At 48.5% G+C, this 19999-nt stretch overlaps 1 long non-coding RNA gene across 1 annotated transcript in view; it reads right to left on the bottom strand.

Annotated features, from left to right (window-relative positions):
- LOC149335674 (uncharacterized) overlaps positions 1-7166 on the bottom strand; it is a 37742-nt gene extending 30576 nt beyond the window's left edge. Inside the window, exons 1-2 of the long non-coding RNA XR_016284494.1 lie at positions 7062-7166; positions 6142-6254 (exon numbers count right to left, since the gene is read on the bottom strand). This is a non-coding gene — a long non-coding RNA (uncharacterized LOC149335674). The remainder of the gene's footprint in view (positions 1-6141; positions 6255-7061) is intronic.
- Between the last annotated feature and the right edge of the window lie 12833 nt (positions 7167-19999).

Here is a 19999-nt window from a genome sequence, read left to right as displayed (position 1 = left end):
TTATTCTCAGGGGCAGTGATTCGTGGTTTCCCTTTTTTCTCTAGGGAGTCTCGCCGCCGCTGCAGCGGTGGCGAACCAGGAGTTGTATCCATCGCCACTTTCGTGGGGCCGGATTTCCGCGTAGAATCCGCGGATACGTGTGTTTTAGATGTCAGCGGACTTTCGCTGACATCCATCTCCTCCACGGTGGACGTAGAGGATGTTTCTTGTTTGCGATGGCCCGTGGCCTTCGCATTCGTCTTTTTTGTTGGCAATAGTGAATCATGCTCTGCTCCAGGGGCAGAGTCTCTTGGGTCAGCAGTTGCCTTCTTAGGGGGGTGGGGCAACAGGTCCAGTTCAGCAGAGCTGTTCTGGGTGTCTGTCGCCGAGGATGCCGCTGCTGAAAGTGGGGCCTGAGGGCCTCCGGCGAGGATCGCGTGGTCTTCCCGCGAAATTTTCAGCCCTGTGGACTGTGTCACCGACTTCTGTGGTGGGGACTTGGTTGTCGTCCCCAGGTCCTTCGGATCGACCTGTGTGCCGACAGAAACTGAAGGCGGCGGCGGTCCCCGCGTCACCGCTTCAGAGTATGTCCCTTTCTGTTGGAAAGAGACGCGTTTTTTTGCTTCAAGGTAGGACAGGTTTTCTGTGGTCTTCAAAGTTATGATTTGTTTTTCTGTTTTCCAGACTGGGCACGACCTGGAGTACGCGCCATGTGCGCCATTGCAGTTGATGCACTTTGGTGTGCGTTCGCATCTTTCTTCTGTATGTGCGTCTTCTGCGCATGTGACACAAGTGGGTTTGCCTCGGCAGGCCAACATGCTGTGTCCAAAGCGCTGGCACTTGAAACATCGTCTCGGATTCGGTATGTATGGGCGGACTTTACAATGGAGGTATGCGGCATGGATGGAGTCAGGCAGAGTTGTGCTATTGAAAGTTAGTACAATATGTTTGGTCTTGATTTCAGCATTGTTTCTCCGGATGGTTATTCGTCGGGCTGCTATTACTCCCTGTTCGGCTAGTTCTTCCATTTCCGCATCGGTACTCTGTAGGAGTTCATATTCAGATATGACGCCCTTTGAGTGGTCCAGGGTGCGGTACGGGGTTACCTGTATGCTCATTTCTCCAAGATTCTGTAATGACATCAGTTTGGTGCTCTGTTCTTTTGTGTTTATTTCTACAAGGAGGTCTCCGGTTCGTTGCTTTTTTGCTTTGTAGTCTTTGCCTACACAACTTTTTAGGGTGTTGGCGATGACAAATGCAGATAGGTTGGCTACCGGTACATTAGTGTTTGAGTGCAGCATAAAAAACTTCGCAAACGTTTCTGGCTTCTGTGGACTCAGTTTCTTCACATCGGTGCGACCCCTTTTCGGGGGTCGATCAGATTTTTTTGCAGATTTTTCCATACGGCATGTATAAACTAAGGGTTCCTGATACTTTGTCGCCTCTGATTCACCCTTATACACAGAGGAAGGTCCCGGGACTCCCCGCCTGGTAGACAGACGAGGAGCCCATCGGCCGAGGATTGACCACTTCCTCGACCGCCACCGTTCAAGGTTTCTTCCCTCCACCTTTCAACCTATCGCCACGGTACGGATGACAGCTTCGGTATGGGGACTAAGGGTCCGTGGTGGCGCCAAGCACCAACACCTCGTTACACAAGGTGCCCTTGCGGGCTGCCCTTTAAGGGTAACGGAGTGGATTCCAAGAGAAGGCAAACGTAGCAGGGGGCGGCAGAAAGTTAGGTGGGCGGATGAGATTAAGAAGCTTGCGGGGATACGGTGGCCGCAACTGGCAAAGGACATCGTAGATGAAATCAAGAGGAATAAATGGGGCCTAAGCGGAGCCGCGGTGGCTCAGTGGCCCTCCCTTGCCTGGCGCATACTGCAATTTAGCTGCCGATGCGAAGATCCAGCTTCACGCAACCTGATTTGGGCATACGGTCACCAGGGACTCCAGGGAAACGAACAGGCCGATCAGGCCGCTCGCGCACTCTCTCCCCGGGCTATCTCCCTGTCCTTGGAAGCCTACTCCGAATCAGACAATCTGGCCCTTACATTCAAACAAATCACCGATTACTACAAGGAGGAGCACCGGCACTACCCGACCCCTTATAAGAGACTGGACGCGCTGACGAGCGCCTCCTCATCAAAACTCTAACACTGTACTGTGCCCGGCGGGGCTTAAGTATTTCAACACATCCTTTGACGGCGCGTGCCAGCTCTGTGGGGAGGTGGTTGACACCTCCCGCATGGTTTGGGAGTGCCCATCTATCCCCCCCCCCCCCCCCCCGCCTCAACCCCACCAGAGAGGACTGGGAGGCGGTCCTGTTCGGCTGTCAAGACCTCAAGACCCAAAAAAGGTCTCGGTTCAACGGACGAGGATGGCGTTGCTTGCCAATGCGATTACGGAATAGGGGCTTCACCTAGTATTTTGAGGGGAAGGTGCCAATAGGGCCCTACCCCAATCACATCTCTGTAATTGTTTAATTGTTGATAAATGTTTTTCGCCACCGCCACGACGGCCCCTCTTCCTTTCTTGTACCAAATTCTTCACCATAGTACTCGCGACGGCGATCCAACTCATCGCTCAATCATATGGGTCCCCGGCCACCAAGGCATGCCATGTAACGAAGCCGCCCATGAGGTAGCCCGCGCTCTCACTCACCGGGCACCAGGCATTCCTTCGGAGGACCTTAACCCAGATCACAGCCCTCTTATTTCTTCTCAAGACTTTGCTGAGCACTAACGTGCCGCACGCCGGCGCTACCCGGTTCCTATGAAGGGACTGGGTAAAGCTGGCGAACGAACTCTCCTCAGGCTCTTTACAAACATTAAAAACATCCTGCTGTGCCCGGCGGTTCTCAAGCACTTTAATCCTTTTTGGAAGGCCGCTGCTCCTTTTGTGAGGAGGTGGCCGACACCTTCCACATGGTTTGGGCATGCATGAAAAATCCTTCTCCCCCCCCATCACCCCTTCCCCTACCCGCGAGGACTGGGGGGCGGCCCTGCCCGGCTGCCAGGAACTATCCGCCCAACAGGGCCTGGTTCGGAGGACGTGCGCAGTGGTCATGACCAACGAGATCCCGGAATGAGGGAGTCCGCCAAGTATTGCAAGGGGCGAGACCCACTAGGGGCCTCTCAGGGGCAAGCACCTCTCTGTAAATATTGTAAGGGAAGACTTCACGTAAGACGTTTATTCTAGCCCTTTCGCCAGAGACGTCTTCCAAGCGAGCAGCCTCAAGCGATGACGATGGGAATCATCAGGTGAAAGAGAATGAAGTCGCAGCCAGAGAGGCGACGACGACGAAGGCGAATAAATTGCTTACAATATAGCCGAATAAATGCTTTTCACCACCACCACCCCCTTTCTTTTTTCACTCCCTCCTTTATCCCTTTCCCTACGGCGCGGTTAGGGTGTCCACCGAGATATGTGCGACAATTACTGCGTCATTTCCTTTCCTCAAAACCAATTTTCATTTTCAGGGAATATAATGCGAAGGCAAGATAACCACTGATCTTTCAGGGTAACGGAGCGGATTCCAAGAGAAGGCAAACGTAGTAGGGGGGGAGGGGGGGGGGGGGGGGCATAAAGTTGGGTGAGAGGATGAGATTAAGAAGATTGCGGGGATACGGGTGCCGCAGCTGGCAAAAAGAAAGGGTTATTAGATAGAGAGACACGGGAGAGGTCTTTGCCCAGCAGTTGGCGTAGTCAGGCTGATGATGATCAGGAGGAAGTACGTTGCTACAAAAAACTGAATCGATTCGTTCTAAACCCCCTCTACACACTTAACAGAACGCACGTGCCTCTAAAGTGAGTATTAGGAGACTTGCTTAATTTGATGCTTAACTAATTAAACAGAATTTTAAAGATACGCTGAGGAGCGCCACACGACGGGAAATAATATGTCTTTGGTTGCACCCAAATCCGATTCACCACTTTTTTTAATCACTGGTTCAAGTTACGTGAAACACCCTGTACAGCAAGCTTTCCAAAATGTAAATAGACGAGGAGGGAGAGTATAGCCTAGGATGTGATCATAGATGTATTATTCTGCATATGCGTGCCCTGATCAAAAGAGAAATGTATAAAACACAAAAAAAACGAAAGCAAAATTCAACGTCCAACAAATAGCGCTAATAGCAGCAGGCGTTGAGAAAGCATAAGATTAACGCCCCATTGAAAAGTGGGATTGTAATTAGAACTACTCAGCAGTATGGAAATGGAACAAGCAAAGTTACAAACCGCTGGGAAGGAAAAGGAAACCACGAGGCTGACGCAATAAGGAATTTAAGGAGGTCATTGAACAACTACGGGTGGCTTCAGGGAAACAGAGAGGAAGGAATAGACCGAAAATGGGAATCTTATCGATGATAGAAACTGCTTGTATAGGTCCTCGTCCAGAGTAAAATAAAGTAATCCCCTGATCGCGCAGCTAAAGGTGGGCCAAGGAAATTTTGGAACCATATAAGTTGTTTGGGTAAAAAAAAAGCGAAGCGCATGAGGAGGGTGCACGCTGCTGCAGGTACCGCAGAAGCCTGCAGCAACCACACAGACTTTTTTTTTTATACTGGACGTTTTGTTTCATGAACGTTTATGAAACAAAACGTCCAGTAAAAGAAAAAAGCGTGCGTGGTATCTTTCGGATGTCTTGTCCACGTGTCCTTGCTGTGGCCTTCCTCGGTACCTACAGCAGTGTGCCGATCGATATAGAAATATAAAGGTAACCTTCATTAAACAAAGTTATAAGTCGGAGTCCCTCCTGTCTTCATGTTCACGATATGGGCTATGCCTTAGTTAATGTCTCCGAAGGTTTTAATCGCCTGAGATTCTTTAACGTGCACTGACATCGCACAGCACATGGGCCTCTAGCATGTCGCCTCCGTGGAAACGTGATCGCCGCGGGATCGAACCAGCGTCTTTTGGGCCCAGCGGCCACAGCGCCGGCTTTCGTCATGTTGATGTCTTGTAATTTTGCAGTAGAAGCGTGTGAACTAAACAGTGCAGAACGAATGGGTGGTAAGTGCTGCTTCGCTAGCCAGTTAAAAATTACTGTGGGCACTTCGTTTTCGCAGTTTGTACGTGTCTTCGTCTATGGTCCCCAAAGCGACAAAGCGAATAATTTGTTCCAGTGAACCATGCCGGCAGCCGCCGAACAACGTGCAAAACCCGACCGAAAAGGCGGGGAGAACACGATACCAGGAACCACCCTGATGGCCACCATTGGACGCTAGGGCCTAACCTTCTTGTAAGCTTTCCGCGTATAATGAGGCCATTACGTTCATTCACTTCATAAGCGGTTACAAGCCACATTGTTTTTTTTTTAGCCTCCAGCAGCAAGGAATTCTTGTTCCGCGGAATCAATGCAAGGATGAGCCTGATTGTAAGGGAAAACGTTTCCGTGGGGCCGTCGCTATCTCCAAACGATTCTGCAATGTCTCTGCGCGTCGTCAACAGTCCGCGCGAAATCCGCGTTCCTTTCCACCCCCCCCCCCCCCCCCTCTCTGATTATGATGTTCATCCTGTCTCACAAAAGTAACTGCTCGGGCGCTGTCACCCTCGAAAGAGAAGCTAGGCCTCTTTCTCCTCACATCATGGCGCCTTGTGTTTCGCAATACACTCCAGAATGCGTGTGGTGCGGAGAGATAGCCACCCTCTACCACTCCACATTGGGCTGTCGGGCGAGCCCGATAGAGCCCAAAATTACAAACCCGTCAGTCGAGCAGCGGGAGGAGCTTCTGTCCAGCTCCGACCCGCAAGATCAGCTTGCGCTGGTTGAGCGGGCCGAGGAGGCAGCAAGAACCAATGGGACCCTGTACCTAGGAACACCACCTGCTGCTCAAGACCCCAACCCCTAAACCCCGTCCCATTTTGCGGAATGAAGTTTATACTACTACTCCATAATGCTCACAGTTGAGCAGTCATAGAAAATGCAGTTCGAAATTCCCACTGACGAGCATGATTGGTCCGTTCATATACCGAACATCATTGCCTTGAGATATATTATAAACACCCTGGCTACAACACAACTGTGGGAGTGTGGGGAGCGCAGGTACTTTGTGCAGCCAAGTCAAGTTTGCAATTTCCACAATCCTGCTGCTTCTACAGACCATCTCGTTGACGCTGCGGCATTGTCGCACGGAATGCAATAAGTGACGTGCTCACCGTGTGCCGGTCCTCGGAGACGGTGAGCTCTGCCGTCCAAAGATTCTCGTGTACGTAGAAAACGTGTCCTGCACCTCCAGTCATCCAACCACGTGTCTGCCTACAGTCGTGACCTGCGCAAATTCGTTATGGGGGTTTGAAACTGTAGCCCATTGTCAACTTTCGTCACGATTAGCCCGGTGCCTGCTACGGTTCTCTTCAGGTATTTTCTTTGTTCTTTTCTGTTTCTGGAATTTTTTTCTCTTTTTATACATGCGATCAATTAGCATGCCACTATAGGGACCTTAGAAGACAGGAGTAGTGCGATGTTTAGGGAAATCCCCCACGGTGAAGTAAATTTATAATATGGAAGTAATTACTAAATAGCAGCCATACGGCGTCATTGCTGAATTGCAGTGACGCCTGACATCGCACCCAATTACTCAATCATTCTCCGCATTTTCGCAACGTATCCGTGACTCACGCATCATTCCAATGTGTCATCACTAATTTCACTTGCAACTAGTTCAGCAGGCCCCGGGGTTCCAAATACTCACACAGCACCCAGTCGTCCGCGTAGTTCATGTATATGTAGTTTCGCACACGGATCCTCGCCTTTTTTTTTTTCCCTGATGTGTCACCTCCTTGCTTTTGCACTGCGCGTATATCTTCTACTATAGCGCGCTTGCAGCAGTGCACAGGTGCCAAACAACATGTAAAGCAAGACTGCAAGCATGACCGGTCGTTCAAATATACCAAACGCAACTGATCTTTTATAATTCATGAACATCATGGCCACAATACAACTGTGACAGTAAGGGGAGTTCATATACTCTAGACATCCAAAAAAAGTTCGCTTTCCTTAGTCCTGCTCCTGCGGACTATGCATTTAGATGGTTCCGCAGCATTTTAGCTTTGGCTGAATTGCGCGATGTGCTCACCGTGTGCAGGTTCTCGGAGACGGTGAGCTCTGCCGCCCAAGGCTTCAGGCGCAGCAACGTGGACAACTTCTCCTGTTCCTCCGGTCATCCAGCCCCGCGCTCGGGTACAGCACAGACCTGCACAAATTTGTTACCATGGGGGGGGGGGGGGGGGGGGGGGGGGGGGGGAGTAAGGGAATTAAGGGCAAGATAAGAAAAGATCCAGGCAACCCCTGGATCAGCTTCAGCTTTTATAAGGTGACAGTGCTACATGCTGTGTTCAGTTTAACGCCCCCAAACTGCTCATGAGCTATGAAAGACACCGCAGTGAAGATCTTCACAATAATCTGGACCACCCGACGTTTTAACGCGCCCGGACAGTGCACAGCCCATGGCTGCTGTTGCATTTTGCCTTAGCCCTGTGGTAAGGGTGTTCGGCTACTGAGCCGGAGGACTGGGGTTCAATGCCGAAGAATGCCACTGTCTTCACACTAGAACAGCTTATGAAGGGAATATTGGAAGCCATCATATTGCTGAATTATTGTAATGAAAATCATGGTGGCGGATGGAAAAGCATGGTGGAGGGTAGAGCAGCACGACATTGGGAGAGCGCCCAGGGCTACTTAGTCGGCCAGCTGTGCCGATCCCAGCCAGGCACGCTAGGTGGATTTTGAAAGAAGTATAGGTATTGGGAGGGCGATAAGACAATGGAAGTGGCATTGTCCTAGGTCGGCGTATGGAAGGGAGCAGTTTCTATAGGACGAGTCGGAACGCGCCCGAAAAAACTACAACGGGACTCCAGAGAGCAGTGGGCCCGAATTAATTTTTCGGGGGATGGGGATGCGAGTAACGGAGGGGATGAGGTCGAGAGAAGGAAGTGTGTGCAAGCGAGAGTAGCACATGTTCCGTGATTTGCTTATTTTAGAGGAGGGCTTCGCCCTCCTCCGAGGGTGCACTTGACTAGAGGATCGCAGGTGTTCTCCATAACCACCGCAATAAAATTGCAGTACGGAAGGATGTCAGACAGGGAGGCACTATATTTCCAATGCTATTCACCGCCTAGTTGCTGGAGGTATTCGGAGACCTAGATAGGAAAGGTTGGGGATAACAGTTGCGAGCATCCAGTCTACCCTTCGACCGCCCTAGGCGGCTCATATCCTGCCGAACTCTCTCAAGTGGCCTACAGCGACCCTTACCCTCCCGGCTCTCTCGGGGTTGGCAGAGAAGAAAGCTGGGAAGCAGCATCCACATCGTCACGTGGGCGACCCTCCTTTCCCCCTCGTGTATTCGGTGGCCGCACGGGCAGCCCACCACGGGGAAAGAGTTGAAGGAGCCATGAGACAACGCGTGACGGGATGGACGGGATGGACGGAGCCATGAGACAAACTCGGCTTTTCCAGGTGACATCGAGCTTTCCCCGTGCCCGTTTCCTGCTGCCTGCGCTACCGAGGGCGGTTATCGTATTTTGGAATCACCCCAAATAAACGATTTGCCAGCGGGCTATACCTCGGTGTGTTGGTCCTGTCGACCTCCACAGTGTAATCGGGGCTAGCGGAGTGGCATTGGTCCTGAGTGCTCGCTGTGTCGTCCTTAACATAAGCAGAACCCTTTTCGTTAGCCTCCTCGTTTCTGCCTCGTATGTGACTACTGATGGGATACAGCTGCTGTACAGTTATCTCTTCAGGTATAATAATGGGTGGAAAATGATCCATTCCGCGTGGGTTGTCCAGAAGATCTCATTTAACATCATTAAAAGGTGATGGTGAACTAAACGATAAATCTAAACTGCTAATTTTTGCAGTTTTTAGGGAGCAGTACATGGGCTTTCCTGAATTCAGTAGGCGCACATTACTGCACAGAATAAAATCTTCTAAAATGCGACCTCTGGGATTAGTTTCTCCACTTCCCCAGAAAGAGCAGTTCTCCGACTAACAGATATGGCTCTGGTAGCTTTCCTAGAAGTGTTTCTAAGCATCTGAGGTTGAGGTTTTCATTAGCGACCTCAAGGTCGGATACTGGCTTCAAAAAAATTAAAAATAAATAGAACAAATTTGAGTAGGCAAATAAAAATCTATCGACCGAGAATCATGTGAGAAGCTTGGTAACAACTAGTTACGGCACCTTAGATATGTGGTGTACTGTGATCGAAGGAGACCGTTTTGATCCAGAGGCAAGTCATTTTGCTCGTTTCGATGAGTGGCGCTCCAGCTTGGCCTAAATGCCGAAAATGGCCGCAAAAGCAGCAAGCCATACAACCTCTAATGTTGCGTACCACTTTTTGCACCCGACATTGCATACACTATCCAAAGTATACGCAAGAAGAAAAGCCGGTATTCTGGCATGAGAGCTCGGAGCGTTTATGTATGGCTTCTATGTCGACAGCAACTAATACCGCTTTTTAAGGTCGCTTTTGAGGGATATTTGATGATACGTGTTATATTACCGGTTTGATAAAAAACACAATCATGATCAAACATACAAATTTTGCAGGACACACGCGACAGGAATAACGCTCATTAAGGCACGACAGAACCAAGTTGTATTCATTTATATGTATTTGTAAGCGGCTTCGTTGTATATTTGGCTGTTATTTTTTATTATTTATCACAAATGTCCACTTTCTTTAAATTACACTCGTGAAAACAGGTAGGCCACAACGGCGCATAGGTTGGAATGCGCGTTTTTTACATCGGCTCGCCCGTCAAAGTCCACCTGAGCGAAACCTCTCGCTTCTCTGCAAGGCATCTGAAGCCCCTGCAAAACGCCTGAAGAAAAGTGTAGTGTGCTGCCGATCCTTACGAAAACAGCTCGCCAACCAAACTTATGTCCTATGATAGAAGGAAAGGGAAAGAAAAGAATGATGACGAAGCCATGCCCACGAGAATCGCAAACTAAAAACAGGACTGGTGCCGGAGAAATTAAAAAGGAGAGGACAACTGCGCGCCTATGCACTCCATAACGCCTCTTTGTAATCGATTCGATTCACTAACTGTGAATGAAAAGAATAAATTGAGTGAATAGATTTGTGCGACACCGACCACGAATTTTTCACCATGATCAGCCCAATGCAAAATGTGGCGAAAGAAACACGTGGTAGGTGAACTATTCGTGATGTAGCATCTGGAATATATTTGTTCAGCGTCTAAATAATAGTTCCCAACACAAATGGTCCGGGAAAAAGTGACGCTGCTTACGAAGCAACCGAATCAGTCAAAGCTTATGCATTCGACGTGTATGTCAGTCGCATGGTATTGGCTAGAGCGTCCCTTCATTCCTTCTTTATTCATTTGAGTTGTTTTCCCACTAGCCTATTTTAGCACAACGCTATACTATGTATTCATCAAACATGGCACGGCGTTTCACCCTCATCGTGGTTCGGAATTATATATAGTCGTACCTCGCTAGTACGGACTTCGTTATGTATACGTGGAGAATTTTCGCAAGGACCTAACTTTCTCAGTGTGTTTACGTCTTCTTTGCATGAAAACAAACTTTGGGCAATGGAATAACAAAGCTAAAAACCTCACAGCGGCGTTCATAACGCTGTACTTATCCGCCGCATCAGCACCCGCCGCAGAGGTATGAAGGAGGATGACCTCTGTCGGCTCACGCAAGCTTTCCTCATTAGCAGGATAGTCTACTCCTACCCCTACTATCACCTCCGCCGGAAGGACGAGGAAGCTGTGAACAGCATTATACGTTCAGCGTACAAAGCGGCACTGGGGCTACCTCAGTACGCCAGCACACAGCACCTCCTCCAACTCGGCATCTACAACACGCTCACAGAACTCATAGAGGCACACAAGACCGCCCAAATCCACCGCCTCTCCCGCACTAAACACGGGCGGCTCATACTTGACCGTCTCAACATCAACCCCATAGGCGACGTCCACCCCACGACGCCCATTCCGATAGGGGTCTATAGCCGCCTAGTTATAAAACCAATCCCCAAAAACATGCTACCTGGCCGCCATGATACGCGCCGTCAGCTGAAAGCCCAAGCACTAGATGCCACATACCTTGCCGACGAACACGCAATATACGTAGATGCTGCACGGCAAAGTGCAAACACATACGTGGCTTGTGCAACCACGCCACAGTCTTCTCTCGTCACCGCCGCCACAGTAGTAGCTCACTCTCCGACAGCGGCAGAAGAAACCGCCATCGCGCTGGCCATCGCTGACCCACGTACCCGCACAGTCCTCAGCGACTCCAAAAGAGCAATACAAAATTACTCGGCAGGTGTTATCTGCCACCCCGCTGCACGCATCCTTCGCGGCTGCACTCCCGACCATAAGACCAACCTGGTCTGGGCACCCGCCCACGCGGGAAACTCTGGAAACGAAGGGGTCGACCGACCAGCCCGAGGACTAACCAACCGGGCGGCCGGCCCCACGGACCCAGACGCTCTTGCCGAGGCTCCCCAGACCTTTGCCGAAATTACCAACCTACACAGAGAGATGAGACGCCAGTTCCCGCCTCCACACCCCGACTTGAATCGAGCGCAAGCCACCTTGCTCCGCAGGTTGCAGACACACTCCATCCTTAGTCATTCTAGGCTTTCACTCATCACAGACGGGGAATACGACCCCGTCTGCCAAAATTGTTACCAGGGAGAAATCGCCACCCAGGCGCACATCCTCTGGGGTTGCGCTCGAAATCCGCCCCCTAGAACATTACTGCCAGCTCCCTCCGAGGAAGGATGGAACCAACTCCTCAGAAGGCCAGACAAGAGCATCCAACTGGCACTCATTTCGTGGGCCCAGGAAGTCGCCCCCACCTGGGGGCCACACCAAGCCCACCTGCCCTAAATCCCGCCACTCTATGGCAATAAAGTTCAATAACACTTTTTGCTGGGCGAGTTGGTTCATTTTGCTTGAGTGGATGCTTGTAGCGCGACAAAAACAGACAAGGGACAGAAGACGAACGGGACAAGAACGGGAGCGCTTGTCCCGTTCGTTGGTTGGTTGGTTTATGGGGTTCAACGTCCCAAAGCGACTAAGGCTATGAGAGACGCCGTAGTGGAGGGCTCCGGAAATTTCGACCACCTGGGGTTCTTTAACGTGCACTGACATCGCACAGTACACGGGCCTCGAATTTCTCCTCCAAAGAAATTCAACCGCCGCGGCCGGGATCGAACCCGCGTCTTTCGGGCCAGCAGCCGAGCACCATAGCCACTGAGCCACCGCGGCGGCTGCTTGTCCCGTTCGTCTTCTGTCCCTTGTCTGTTTTTTGTCGCGCTACAAGCATCCACTCAAGCTATGGCAATAAAGTTGTTTCTCTCTCTCTCTCTCTCCTGCGTTTCAGTAAGCATTTCGACCAATGCAAAGCAGTAACCTCGTCTTTGTCGCAGCGCACGAGTAAATATTTTTTTCTCTCGAACCCCTACTCTTAATTTTCCGGAGGCTGACGTGATTTGTGGCCGATGAATTTCCTCACCAGGGAGGGAGCTTGCTAGATAGAGGCAGAACGGTATTGGAGACCAAGAACTTAGGTTTACGTACAACCAATATAAAATATTCGAAAAAAGAAATAGCTGTCACGTGGTTGGACCAAATGAGCAATCCGTTCGCTGCTGTCTCCCGTGCGGCGGTTCTTCCAAAAGCAAAAGGGAGAGAATGAACGCCTACAGCTTCCTTGCCTTCGGCTAGGCAGGAAACTACGACCGCGCCTTTGCCCTCTACTACATGCAGAACTCGGGAGAAGCGCTCAGTAATTTCTTCGAAAAGCGAGACAGCACTTGCCTCCAAGTCATAAGTATCAACAGAGCAGCATGGCTGTCTAAGCGTCTCTCGGGTTACTCGCACGGTCCACGGATCCGGAGCCCTCAAAGCACCCCGCTGCAGCCCGGCCGCGGCTCTGAAACCTTTAACGGCTCGTCAAGGAGACCTGAGCTGATCTGCTGATAACTTCACGCCTACTTGTGGGTTGCCCCTCCACTGTTCTGTTCTCCAGTCACCGCCCTAACAAGCGGAGGGCAGGCAAGAATGCACAAGGCGCGGGTATTCAAAGGCAGCAAGCTGTTACGTCGTCTCGTGGCCTGCTAAAGCGGCGAACAGCGCGTTCCGTAGGTCGACGTGTCCACACAGAAAATTTACAGCAATGGTGAACAAACCTCAGAATACAGGCTGATGGGCTCGTTACATGGGTCAACTGAGAATGCCGATGGCACACTTTTGAAGTCAACAAGGCGGTACGAATGCGCGCGGCGATGATCTCGTGGCACAGAGCTCGTGGCTACGTAAACTCAGCACCTGTTTGTGCCCCGGCCACGGTCACATCTAGTATAGGGAGGTATACGGGGACACCGGAAACGAGCAGGGCGCGAACACTCGTCCAGGGAGTTGAACTCTGACGCCACCAACGCTAAAAACAACCTGCGGCATTCCTCGGAGGAAAAAGGAACGCAACCACTCGCCTAGACCAAGCTGCACAACTTCGTTTTTTTTTTGTTTATTTACAATATTGTAAGCTTATCTTGTGATGTTGCGCTTCGACCCACTGATGCACATCGACGGTGTCAGTACACTAGCTACCACTCTTTCTGAACAGCCAGAACATCCTACATCTCAACCAAGCAAGCTGTTCATGAATATGTAGAAAATTCTTTGGAAGCTGTCTAGTGAAGGCGATGCGAAGCCAGTCGAAAGCCTTACAATGGCCAGCATGAAGTTCGGAAGAATGGAACTGAATGTCCCCAGTGCCGCCGGATGCCCACCGGCGATACAATGGGCACAAGATTCCCCTGGCCTGGTGCTCGGCTTCTTTAGTGTGAAATACTTGGGAAATGGGTCTTTGACCCCACCTTGTGCAACGAAAAAACCTTGTGCCGTGTCGCTCTTTGACCTCTTATGGCCTTGCGCCATAAGAATTCATCGTCATCATCAAGAATGGAACTGAATGCTTCTATGAAGAGCAAGAGTGGCGAGTACACATGCGAATTTAGTGCGCTTATGAAGAAAACAAAAAACACTTGGATTAAATCTAGCCATCGAAGAGTGCTGCCATGGCTTGGGTCTCCACAGAAAACGCTTCAGTATCTTTGGGACAATGGTGACCGAGAGAACGCCCTTCACGTAGCTCAGCTTTGTCTGCATTGAATAATAATGCTCTCCTCGGTATGCACAGAGGCAAACTCTCGTCACCAACTTCTTTTCGTAATAAATTGGCTTGTTTTTCCCGGATATTCGTTTCTATGAATAATTAACTTTATGGACACATTCACGGGGATATTATCATCACTATCAGAATCAGCCTGACTGCGCCCACTGCAGGGAAAAGGCCTCTCCCATGTCTCTCCAATTAACCCTGTACTTTGCCCGCTGCAGCCATCGTATGCCCGCCCACCTAACTTTATGCCGCCCCCTGCTACGTTTGTCTTCTCCTGGAATACACTCCGTTACCCTTAAGGACCAGCGGTTATCTTGCCTTCGCATTACATGCCCTCCCAAGCCCACTTCTTCCTCTTCATTGCAACTAGGATATCATTAACGCCCGTTTTTTCTCTCACCCACTCCGCCCGCTTCCAATCTCTTAACGTCACACATATCATTTCTCTTTCCCTAGCTCGCTGCGTTGTCCTTAACTTAAGCTGAACTCTCTTTGTTAGCCTCCACGTTTCTGCCCCATAGGTGAGTACCGGTAAGATACACCTGTTATATACATTTCTCTTGAGGGATAACGGCAAACTGCCATTCATGATCTGAGAGAACGTGCCATATGCGCTCCACCCCATTCTTATTCTTCTAGTTATTTCCCTCTCATGATCTGGATCAGCGGCCACTACCTGCCCTCAGTAGAGCCATTCTCTTACCACTTCCAGCACCTCGCTACCAATTGCGAACTGCTGTTCCCTTGCCAGACTGTTGAACATTACTTTGGTTTTCTGCATGTTAATTTTAAGACCTACCGTTCTGCTTTGCAGCTCATCTCTTGAGAGACTGAGCAAGGCAATGTCATCAGTGAATCGCAGATTACTCAGGTATTCTCCATTAACTCTTCTCCCCAACTGTTCTCATTCCAGTCCCCGGAATACCTCCTGTAAGTAGGCAGTGAGGAGCATTGGCGAGATCGTATCTCCCTGCCTGACACCTTTCCTTATTAGAATTTCATTGCTGACCTTATGGAGAACTATGGTAGGTGTGCAATCGTTATAAATATCTTCCAATATTTTCACACAACACTTTTCTACAGCCTGATTCTGCAATGCCTGCATGATTACTGAGGTTTCTACTGAGTCGAACACTTTCTCCTAATCAATGAAGGCTATATATAGGGTTGATTATATTCTGCGCATTTATCTATCACCTGACTGATTGCGTGAATATGGTCTATTGTCGAGTATCCTTTACGAAAGCCTGCCTGATCATTTGGTTGATTGAAGACTAAGGTTGTCCTGACCCTATTAGCGATTACCTTAGTAAATACCTTGCAGGCAACCGACAATAAGCAGATCGGTCTGTAATTCTTTAAGTCCCTGACGTCTCCTTTCTTATTAATTAAGATAATGTTAGCGTTTTTCCAAGCTCTAGGTACGCTCGAAGTCACAAGGCATTGCGTATACTGGGTGGCTAGTTTTTCGAGCCCAATCTCTCCTCCATCCTTCAACAAATCTGCTGTTATCTGATCCTCACCAGCTGCTTTTCCTCTTGGCATTGCTCCTAAGGCTTTCTACTTCCTCCTTTGTTAGTGATGGGATGTCCCATTGGTGTGCTCTACTGCCTCTCTCAGTAACATTCTGATTGCAATCGCTACTGTATAGATTTGTGAAGAACTGTTTGGCTACTTTAACTATCTTATCCATATTGCTAATGACATTGCCCTCTTTGTCTCTTATCGCATAAATCTGGTTTTTACCTATGCCTAGAATTTCTCTTCACTGCTTTTAGGCTACCTCCGCTCTTCAGAGCATGCTCGATTTTCTCCATGTTAAACTTCCTGATGTCGGCTACCTTGCGCTTATTTATTAACTTCGACAGCTCTATTAGTTCTATTCTATCTATGGAGTTAGACGTCCTCATGCTTTGCCGTTTCTTAATCAGATCTTTAGTCTCATGAGATAGCTTCCCGGAATTACGAGCCAGAACAAGGGAGAGGCCCCTCATCCATCGCTCACGGTGCCGGAGGCTGGCCTTCTTCGGCACATCCAAATGAATGCAGCTATCACCCCGTCTCGCCTCTTTCTCTATCGCTATCGATCAGACCCTTCCTGTCCCAACTGCCCCTGTATCTATGTGGACCTGGCTCATTGCCCTTCTATTGCCCGGCTGCTCAGCAGTCGGGTTCCTACCCCCACCTTCTTTATCCATCACCACCTGGCTCGACTGGCTTGGCGCTGAAGGGGAGGCAGAACAGCGACTCCTGGTCGCCCAGGCGGTCGACGTGCTCGGCCTGTAAATTTTGGCCGAATAAAGGTCTTGTACTACTACTACTACTACTAGGTTATGCGGGTGGAGGTAAGAGTTCATTATATTTATATTTACTATTTATATGTATGGAACGAGAATACACGGAAATATTGTTCACGACTCGAAGGGAAGCACTCCGATTATACCTGAAAACCTGCGATTCTCTTGCTTTTTCGTTCTTTTTTTTTTGTTAAATGAACGGCTGTATGTGTTAAAAGCTGCCGTAATTACGTCCCCCTGCTAATGTAGTCTGTGTAAATAATGCTATTTGTGTGGTTCTTGTTTAGTATTCTTTCAGTGGCTGCACAGATGGCGTAACATTCGGCAGTGAAGATGGAAGCACATTGCGGAAGCCTTACTATTTCATTCAAATTCCCTTGTGCCACTGTGCTTCCAACGTAAACACCTGTTTCTGGACCATCTGTACAAAAAGCTCTGAAAGTGCTGTACTTTTCCCCGAGCGCAAGAAGTTCTTCTATTACATGTTGCTTTGTGGTTTGTTTTTTTACGGAACTCTGCAAGAGTGAAATCACAGATTGCACGAAAATTGTACCAAGGGCCGCAGTGGATCTCGTCTTCGATCAATGCCAGGTAATGTGTCTTCTACGAAGATGTTTTGGCACATCTCTTCAAAACGCAAAAGCATGTGGCCTGGTAGTTTGCGGTTTATTGTTAAAAAGTATTCTAGAAGGGCACATTGTAACTATTTGGTGACAGACGTGTTTAGGTTGTGAACGAATTTCTAGAATATATGAACACGTAAGCATGGTTCTTCTGTCTGTAAATGATGGTTGGTTAGTTCCTACATCAAGACTATTTATGGGCAACTACCTGTAGGCGCCAGTGGAAAGTTATGTAATGGATCCACTCGTTTATGATACGATGGTCTCGCTGACCATGCAATATACATCCATAAACCAGGACAGAGCGTTCCACAGAGTGGTATATTGCTAAAAGACATGTCCTATCTGCCCCCCAGTGTTTTCGTGAAGGTACTTTGTGTATGCTCAAGGATCGGAAGGCTTTCTTATTCAGCGCGTTTATGAGAGGCTGGCAAGGGAGCTTTATGTCATACGTTATGCCTAGAAATTTATGTTGATCTTTTACGGGTAGCTCAGTTTCGTTCAGGTGTAGGGTGGAATCTGCCTTTAAGCCTCGTTTCAGAGAGAAAAAAAATGGGCACTGTTTTCTCTAAAGAACAGCGGAAACCATTTCTGTCTGTCCATGTTGTCAGTTTATTTCACTTGTTGGCACATTGGACGATGTGCAGCCCATCTGAAGAACGTCTACATAGAGTGAATACATAATGCACCTTGCAATTATTTTAATAACAGAGTTCTCCTTTACAACAAAAAGTGTTACGCTTAAAATACGCCCCTGTGGTAATCCATTTTACTTAATGAAATTCCTCGAAAGGGTTGAGCCTAGGCGTACATGGAATGAACGGTTAGATAAGAAGTCTTTTAGGCAGGTCAACATTCTGCCTTGGATGCCAAGCTCGGCAAGGTCTTGAATAATTCCGAACCTCTAGGTTGTGTCGTATGCCTTCTCTAAATCAAAAGAGACTGCAGTGTTGTTTGTGTACAAGAGCTTCCCGGGCAGCATTTCAAGACGAACTAGGTGATCTGGAGTGGAGCATCCCTTTTTAAAACCACACTGACGGATGTCAAGAAGTTCGGAGGATAGAAGGACAAAAGTTTATCTCATATTCAGGACACTTTCAAAGTATTTTGAGAGGCAACCGGTAAGGGCTATGGGTCTATAATTGTTAGGAGAGGTTGGTGGCTTTCCTGGTTTAAGAAACTGCACAATAATAGTTTTTCTCCAGGCTTCGGGTACTTTCCCCAATGCCCAAAATTTGTTACAAAAAAGTCTTCAAAGTGTATCTACGACATATCTGGAGAGATAGGCTAGCATTTGATAATGTACCGTCTTTTTCAAAAGTAACCAGGCTGCATGGTTTGCTTCTAGCTTGTATAGTGGAGCCCATGGGGCTTTCCTAAAGATCAAAAGAGGTTGGAAGGTAAGAAGACACCCAGTCCTTACCTTTAACGACCATTACAGTTTCAGGGAAGCCGTAAGGGCTCCACTGCACGAGCTAGAAGCAAACCATCCAGCCTGGTTACTTTTGACAAAGACGGTACTTCATATGGGTCGGGTGCAGCCTTTTTATCAGTGGAAATTAGTTCATGGATTTCTTGAAGCGTGATTGAACTATTGCAAGGTTCATTTGTGCTGCCACTTGTTGTCAGTGTGTTTTTCAGCTGTGTTTTTGTATTTTAGGACTGTTTCTGTGTACTGTGACGAACTGGAAACTGCAGGAAAGTATTCACCCGAAATGCTTTCCTGTTCTATATCTGTCTGTACAGCAGGGGCTGTCAGAAGGCGAACTGTGAATGGGGAATAGCTGCCATTTATCTTTAGAGCTTTCTCCCATATGTGTTTTAATGTTGTTGAGCTGTTTATGACGACACATAATTTTGTCGAGAAGTTTTTGCGGCACTGTGACGTATACATCGGTCTTTCGCTCTCGCCTTCTTAACAGACCCGTGTACTGTGCGATGTCAGTGCACGTTAAAGAACCCCAGGTGGTCCCAATTTCCGGAGCCCTCCACTACGGCGTCTCTCATAGCCTCAGTCGCTTTGGGACGTTAAACCCCATAAACCAAACCAAACCAAAGTTTGTTCAATTATCCTGCGTTGCATACCTACGGGAAAATCCCCAAGCATTTTTTTCTATCTTTTTAGCTTCCCTACGTTCTTGTATGCAATACTTTTTTACTCTGTTTTACTACTCCAGAGGACTGAGGGATGACTAGGCGCGCAGCGGTAATAGTACACGTCGTGAAAAGTTCGTTAAGGTTGTCTAAAACTGAGGTTGTCGGTAACTATTTTTTTCTAGGCTGGCCTTTTCTCGGAACAGTGCCCTGTAGACGAGATGCAGCTTCCAACGTCATGATTTTGATGGAGTGACTTCTAGTGAAGATGTTGATTAGTATAGGCAGATGATCACTTCCATGTGGGTTATCTAGGTCATCAAATTTTGTATCTAAAAATAGATGGCGAACTAAAAGATAAATCTATACAGCTCATTTGTCCTGAGCTAGGAGAACAACAGGTTGGTTTTCCAGTGTTTAATAGATAGAGGTCATTGCACAGTATAACATCCTCAATGAATTGTCCTATAGTGTCAGTTTTGTCAGTACCCTGAAAGCTGGAGTGCGCGTTAAAATCTCCAGATATTAGATATGGCTCTGGGTGCTGCTCCAAAAGGTCTTTTAATTCATGATTGCTTAGATTAACATGTCGCTCCAGGTACACGCAGCATACCGTAAATGTTTTAAATGTTTGTAGGATGGCTGCCACAGTTTCTAATCTAGTTTTAAGCTTGTGTTCGCGAAATGCAACTCCATTTTTAACGATGATGGGAATGCCATCCGAACGTCTGCTAACCTGCTCTCGGTTGCGGCGGAAGATATTATAGTTTTTTTTAGAATGTTTTCGTGCTTAGAGCCTAAGTTTGTACCTCGATCGCATGGCATTTGGAGAACG

Source organism: Amblyomma mixtum, chromosome 7 (assembly GCF_055824585.1).
Source record: "Amblyomma mixtum isolate Tamu chromosome 7, ASM5582458v1, whole genome shotgun sequence".
Classification (NCBI taxonomy): Eukaryota; Metazoa; Arthropoda; class Arachnida; order Ixodida; family Ixodidae; genus Amblyomma; species Amblyomma mixtum.
This window is presented reverse-complemented; position numbering and strand designations above follow the sequence as displayed.